Here is an 8,082-nt window from a genome sequence, read left to right as displayed (position 1 = left end):
ATTCAAGGCTAAGACCCAAAATCACTTCAGTATCCGATGACAGATTTTCTTCATTATCTGTTCCTTCCATAATGGAGTCTGTTACCAGCAACCTTCATGAGTTTTTGCTTTCCCCCATCAGAGCACTGTGTTGTTATCTAAAAAAAAAAAAAAAGAGTCTTCACCTAATGCCTGGGTGTTCTAGACTTTTGGTTAGCACAAGTCAGGTCAGGGTGTCCAAGAATACCTTTTTGATTTGCTATATGAGGTGGTTAGGCAAGCCTACTCCTTATTGTCAAGTTCTGCCACCAATACTGTGCATGCAGAAGTACATGACATCAAAGGAATAAGTTCCTCCCAGGCATTTAAGAACTTGTTTGTTCATTGAAATTTGAATGTTGATTCCTGGCTACATCAGACCACTTCTTGGACACTTCCTTGGGTCCGGTGGTGGCTGATCAACATGCGTAGCAAATCCTGTGACTGGTGGATCCTGCGTAAGATGATAGCGTGGAGGAGGGAATGAGTTAAATGACTAGTTTCTTTTCTTTTTCTTCAATATCTACGGGCATTTTTGAAGAATAGATACATCATACATTGGAGCTGGCTTAATGCAGGCGAGTATTGCAGGCATACTGTTACAGCACATTTTGTGTTCCATACAGAATATAAATCTGCTTCCCAGTAGCTTCAATTCCTTGCTCCAGCAAGGAGAGTAAGGAGTATGATAAACCCATTTCATGTGGTACATAATTAAAATTTTGCTGCGTTTACGGTACATAATATATACAGTAGTACTATAATACAGTGGGTTATTGCTTAGTTGCTGACCATCAGTTGCAAGATCAGTTAGCCATGGGTTTTTCCCTTGGACCTCTTCTCAGTCTGTATTACGAGTATAAATCGTAGCAAAGCTGACTAGTCCATGTTGTGCATGTGATTTTTATCGATAGGCTAAGCCTTGGCTGCGGTGCACCCTCCAGTCTTATTCTATGATTGTTCATTATGTATTTGTTTTACAGCGTAGGTGTTGATATTCTTTGTCTGGTCTTTGTTGGTCAGCTATATTCCCAGGTCAAGGGTAACTGACTTCCTTTTTATACTTTGTGGTCGCGGGTTCCTCCCTTGCTACAAAGTTCCACTGTTCTAGAGGGGAATCTGGTCAACTAGCCACACCCTACATAGATAATGCCGACCAGAGGTATTGTACCTGTAGCAGCTCTTTTCTCAGGTAAGGAATATTATGTTCTTCCGCTTTGGCGAAAGATTGTTTGTCTTTTCTTACGACTGTTGTTCGTAAGCATTGCTGGTTCTACTTCTCTTCTCGCCTACGTTGTATCTTAGTAAAGTTGATTCTTCTTAGAATAAGGGAGATGATTCAAACGGAGGAAGTTGATAACTTAAAACAGCTTTATTTCTCAACTCCATCACAAGAGAGATGGTTTGGTCAGAAGACCGCTCCGTTTGATAACTGGAATAGAACTAACATTTCAAAGCATCGTGTCGATAGCGAAACACTAGCTATCTCAGGGATTTATATAAAAAAGATAATAGTCCGCCGGCTCAGAAGTCATAGCCGGCTCAGAAGTCATAAGTTTCTGGCGCAGGTTAACAGGTCAACCGCTTCCCATGGAAGGTGTTGTGATAAGTTAACAGATACATGAATTGATGATGTACCCAAATGCAAACCAGGCTACTGCAAGCATTGCACAGCATGATCTAGATTTGAGATTGTCACGTAGGACGCTCCTAATTCACCAATGACCCCTCAGGTCATGGGTTCTATTACAGATATGTGATTATCTGTTCTTTTAAATGTATTTATTACATTAGGCTCGGACAGCTACCATTCAAGCCTTGAATAACAAAAGTTACTTTAAACATGGTTTCTTAGGAGTGTGCTCGTAACATATATTTAGACATAATCATAACAAGTGATTAAGTGCATAAAAAGGTTTTGTTACATACCCTTTTTGGACATATTCATAAATAAAGAAAAATGCATGGAAAATATAGATCCATGTTTGATAATAATGATTATTAGGTACCAAAAAAAAATTAAAAGGTTAACATGTATACATGAAGATTATAGTAATAGGTAACCCGATTAAGAGTAGCGGTTACTCAGTAAATATACATAACATGATCATGGATAATTGTTAAAGAGTACTTGTCACTCTTTGTAATATATAATTGTGCACAGATATAGATTCCTGGTACGTACACGCACCAATAGTTTAATATATAGGGCTTCAATATTTTATTAGGTGCCCAAAAAATACTTTTATGTATATTAATATATATATATTGGGCTACAATATTTTATTAGGTGCCCGAAAGATACTTTTAACTGTTCAAAATGCAAAGGCTTGGAGTCTCTCTTGTCCTACATATTGCCAGCGTACAGACCGCTTTTCACACACAACACAATTCCAGACAGTTTTCCTAGGAACCAGGTGAAATGGCCAGTTTCAGATGGCCCTGAACGTATACGCTTTTAACGCAACAGGAGTGTCGTCTGGACGCGGCAAAACGTTCCCTTGAAGATCCTTCTGTGTCCGCCTCAACCTACGCCAAGCAAAGATGTTAACGGCGATAATAATCATTGCCGTAACGCAAAACACGGCTAGCAGCATGTAGTAACAAGGATTTCTCTTCCTGCATAAGTCGGTAACGCGTGGTCCATCTCAGCCAGTTGCATCAAACGATGAGCCACCCGCGCGTTGTATGGGAGAGGTAGTGATGGGATAATTGTAGTCGCCCACGTGTAGTTCGCGAAGTAAGACCTCTCACGTATTATAGTGTGGATCCCTCTGACCGTGTAGTTTGTAGATGTCCCTGTACAGCCGTCAGCTGCGACAAAGACTTGGGAATAGGCTGTGGTCCCGTCCGGACATGACACGTTTCGTATCGATTCCAGGAGCCGTTGTTCATTCTGTAATTGAACTTATTACTGTCAAAGGGATAAAGTTTCTTCAGACAACCTTCGTGTGTATGGGAGAGAGAACCGTTTAGCACTATGCCTAACTCACATGAATCCATTGATATAGGATGGAATTCAAAAGAGTCAGCTGTACAAACTTTATTATTCATGGCTTCTGAACAGTGAGTGAATTTATCTAAGTCTTTGATGACTGTATATGATTTCTTATCAGGGGAAATCAATACCTGTCCCGCCAAATTGGATATTACTGGACTTCAGTTTATTCGTCCTGAAAGTTGGGAACGGTGCTATTTTGTATGATTGTCAGGCATCGGAAGAATCAAAGGGGATAGTGATCATAATCCTGTAATTTTCAATAAAAATATTTTATGGGCGTCTAATAAAAGAATATAACCTAATAGTCTCCCTTCCGTTCTCCAAAGTTAAAGTCAGATCCTTAATAGGCATAAGGTGTGGAGATAACACACCCTTTGTTGCTAACGTAATAGCTTCTACATAGTCCTTTGATTTCTCAATAAAATGTGATATTTTGGTACGGATATGATCTATTTTCGAACTATAATAAGCTAACGTAGCCAGCAGTGTTGAACTTCCATAATCTGATCGATATTACTAGAATGTTCGTTCACCAAACTCATTATTTGATTGATTGAGGATACTGGCTATGCAGTTCGGACAAAGCTAATTCGGTTTTATGTTGCAAAAACTCAATTCTCTTATTTTGATTATTTATCTTAAGGCCATTTGAAATTCCTAAGCCTAAACTGGCAACAGATCCCAAGATGTTTAATCCAGCAAATATAAGCGGGTTGCGACGTTCGAGAGTATTGTGCCGCACAGACCACATCAGCAGGTCTCGAGCAAGTTCTTCTGCCTCGGCGGTTTTATTCTGCAAGTCATATGATAGCATTTCCGTGACGTTTAGGGTTTGAGCTAGCGAAATCTCTGAGTTAGCATGAAAATAACGTTGGTGCATTTCCCTTAACGAAACAGCAAACCTCAACAGGTCATTCTTTAGCTTAAGGACGTCATCCTCGGGCAAGAGTATCGCCTGCATGTCTACTTCATGACATATTACTTGCTGTAATGAAAACATCTTCTGTTCTTTCTATAACAGTGCCATGATTAAACTCTAATTCTTTCGTTTTAGCGCTCTTCCCACACGACAAAGATGTTCCGCAACGAACAATATCACGCCTAACAATAACAGATTCATTTTGGAAACCTGTAATGAGTAAAATATATGTAATAACTCCATGTTAAAGAATATTTACATACAAATATGATATATATATATATATATATATATAATATATATATATATATATATATATATAAATTATTATACAAGTTTCATAGATACAAAAATTTTCCTCACTCCATCTACCTTTCTTTAGTTTCTGATATGTGCCAATGGAACGATTCTCATATCAGTGGGTTGGGATACGTTTTGAACCCTAAATCCATTAGCCGTTATTGTTTCTAAAATGTTAAATGGGCCTTCAAACTTAGGTGTCAGTTTATAATTTAAACCCTTACGTACGTATACTTGTATGGTATACCTTATCGCCCACGGCATATGTTCTAGTTGGCTTAGCTATTTTATCATGATTTCTTTTCATTATAATTTGTGCTTCTTCTAGATTCTTACGAAGTATATTATATCGACTATGCTTGCATCCATAACATCCTTTAGAGGATTTTGATAAATTGGTTGTAGGCGTTAATACATGGAAAGGTGTTCTAGCTAGGATACCGTACAGTGCCTCGTGCGGTGACATTTTAATAGATACATGATATGAGTGATTAAGAGTGCTTAGTACCGCAGGTATGACAATGTCCCAGTAAGGGTCCATCCCCCCTAAGGTAACCCTTAAAATGTTTTAAACCTTACGATTTGCCCTTTTCCACTAGCCCATTAGACTCTGGGTGGTAGATCATGGTATTGATTTTCTTTATGCAAAGGAATTCACACAAGGAGTTAAGGAAGTGATTATTGAATTCTCCGCCAGAGTTGGATATGATTATGTGTGGAATTCCATGTTTACAAATGTAGCACTCGTAAAACTTCCTAGCGCACTCGACTGCGGTTTTTGTTTTAAGCGCCATCAGTTCTGTATATCGAGTCAAGGCATCGATTACTAGGAGGTGCTTATTTCCTCTGTCTGACTCGTAAAACCCTGTTAATAAATCTAAGTGTACTCTTTCAAAGGGTTGATTTGGCACGGGATAAGCCCCTAGGCTGACAGGTGTCTTCGTGTGCCCTTTGTATTCTTGACAAGTGCGACAATTAGCTATGTGCTTTTTTTATATCTGTAAGCATCATATACCAATATAATAAAGATTTGGCTTTCTGTGACATGATGGAACAAAAACCCTGGTGTCCATGCAGTGGATTTGCATGCAGCCATTTTAAGACAGTGGGTATGAGTGAAATCGGTACCACCACCACTGGTCGTTATTCAACTGTGGTGTGTTGCGGGTTTTCCTTGTCACGGATCTACACAGGATATTATCTTTGATTATATAATTCTGCTGCTTATACTTTATATATTCTTTTTCCTCGGATTTCCGTTTCAACCGCATTTTTATGATTTTTTTCTATTTGCTGATCTTTTCTTTGTTCTGTCTGTAATAGTTCAGCACTCCAGCCCAGATCTTCCTGTTCAGATATAGTTTTAACAATGGGCATGGAGGTTGATAGATCTATTAATTCAGCTAATGGCTCTGTACAAGATGACGAGGGTTGGCGTGATAATGCATCAGCAATGATATTTGCTTTCCCAGGTAAATACCCGATCCTCGCGCCAAAGTCTTGGATGATCATATGCCACCGAGTTTGCTTAGGGCTGCGTGACTAAAGCTTTAAAGAAGTCTGTTAGGGGCTTATGATCAGTGAGAACCTTGACGGGATAACCGTATATTATGAACTTAAATGCACTAGTGAATTAAACAAAATAGCGAGCCCTTCCTTGGTCTATTTACTGCATAGGTTTTACTTTTATTTCGGTAAGGTCTCAGTTTGCGTGAATAAAAAGCTATAGGGAAAAACTGGTTTATCATATTGTTGAAGCCAATACACCACTACTCCTAGGTCTGAGGCGTCTGTTGCAATAAAGAATTCCTTACCGAAGTCAGGAAATTTCAAGATAGGAGAAACTACACAGTTCATCTGTCAATGTATTGAACGCCTGTTGATGTTTTTCAGACCATATGAAATCTACGCCCTTCTTTATAAGATCGGTTAGGGGAGCGGCTATGATTGAGTAGTTGCGTATAAAACGGCTGTAGTAGCCACTACATCCTAGAAATTGCTGTATTCCCTTGACGTTAGTAGGTATCGGAAAGTTACGGATAGCCGATAACCTTATCATGGACTACTTCAAGACCTGACTAGACACCGTGAAACCTAAGTAGACTAGTTCTGTTTTAAAAATTCACACTTATTTGTCTTTACCCTTAGGTTATGCTGCCTTAGTCTTTGTAGCACTAACTCTAATTTACGTAGATGTTCTTCTAAGGTATTAGAAAAAATTACAAGGTCGTCCATATAGGCATGTAGGATATCTCCTAACAAGTCTCCAAACACAATGTTGATCATTCTAGTAAAAGTTATGGGAGCACAACGTAAACCAAAAGGCATACGCAAAAATTCATAATGTCCCCCTGGCTGTGCTGAATGCAGTGTATGGGATACTCTTTTTCTTTTTCCAACGGAATCTGATGGAAGCCTTTGAGTAAGTCCAAACTGGTAAAATATTTGTTCTGACCTAGTAAAGTAGAATATCGTCAGTACATGGCACTGGGAATCGGTCAGGGATTGTTTCCTCATTTAAGCGACGAAAGTCTACGCATATCCGCCAAGTTCGATCTTTTTTCGGTACAACTATTAACGGAAAATTATAAGGGCTGTTTGATTTCCTAATGACTCCTTCTTTTAGCATTTTACCTACTTCCTCATTTATCTCATTCTGGAATTTCATAGGAAGTCTGTACGAAGGTACATAGATAACTTTCTGTTTGTCCTTTAACCTTATTTGATGCTCAATGACATCCGTTTTTCCTAAGGTTCCATCCGTAGTGGAAAAAACATCATGATATTCAGTTTAAAAGATTCAAAAATTTCTGCTGAATTTCTTCTTCTTGAATGTCTTATTGATTTTATTTTTTATAGATTGCAAAAGGGATTCATCCGCATCTGATTGAGCGTGATTGATCTCAGCTACGGTAAGAATGCGATGTTTATAAACTTCCACATCCAAGATATGTTGATTTTTGTGGATTACTAAAGTGGTATTCAAATGATTACAGACTTCGATGTTACATTGTTGTTGTGAGCCGACTGTATAAATGGCTTGTGTGACGGATAATCCATGTGTTTTCAGAGTGTCGGAAAGGATTAACATTTCAGATCCCGGCAAGGTTTTCTTTACACGCACTAATATGTTCGAAGTTACGTTCTTCTCGAGAGTATGCGTGCAAGCTGATATGACGGGTGAGCGAGAATTCTGTTGGTCGCATGGATTATTTCTTGGTTCATGAGACAAGGATATATGTTACTACTCTATTTTCTGTCTCCTTATTATCTAAAACTGATTTTAGGGTATTAGAAGACTTATAGAATTTTCCTTTGATATACACGCCATGTTTTGCAGGGGCTAAGGTAATGTTTTGATTGCCCATAGATGTGTATCCTATAATTACAGCGGGATACATAACAATGTTTTGTACAACGATAAAGGTATCGGAAAACGTGCGCTTACCGACCTTGTACTGAACATGAGTTACTCCTACCACATTTAATTCATTATTTCCTATACCCAAGAGCCTTACTCCGGACTTCTCTATAGGGAAGTTCGAAAAAAGTAAATGATGAGTCCGCAAATCCATGATATTACGTGGACTACCAGAATCAAAGAATAAGGTAAATGACTTATGGTCCAAATTTACTGCATGTAAGTTTGGGTGTAACTCATCTTGACTTATAATTGCGTGAATTTGTTGCAAATCTACGGGAACCTGCACAGATTTTTTGGATTCGGCTGTGTGTTTCATAGGAAAATCGATTGCCTCACAATGATCTGATACATGATTAAACTGATTATTTGATACAAAAGATGTTGATATGGGTGACCCAACAGTCTCTCCCCCCCCCCCCT

The sequence above is a fragment of the Macrobrachium nipponense genome, chromosome 1 (genome assembly GCF_015104395.2).
Source record: "Macrobrachium nipponense isolate FS-2020 chromosome 1, ASM1510439v2, whole genome shotgun sequence".
NCBI lineage: Eukaryota > Metazoa > Arthropoda > Malacostraca > Decapoda > Palaemonidae > Macrobrachium > Macrobrachium nipponense.
This window is presented reverse-complemented; position numbering follows the sequence as displayed.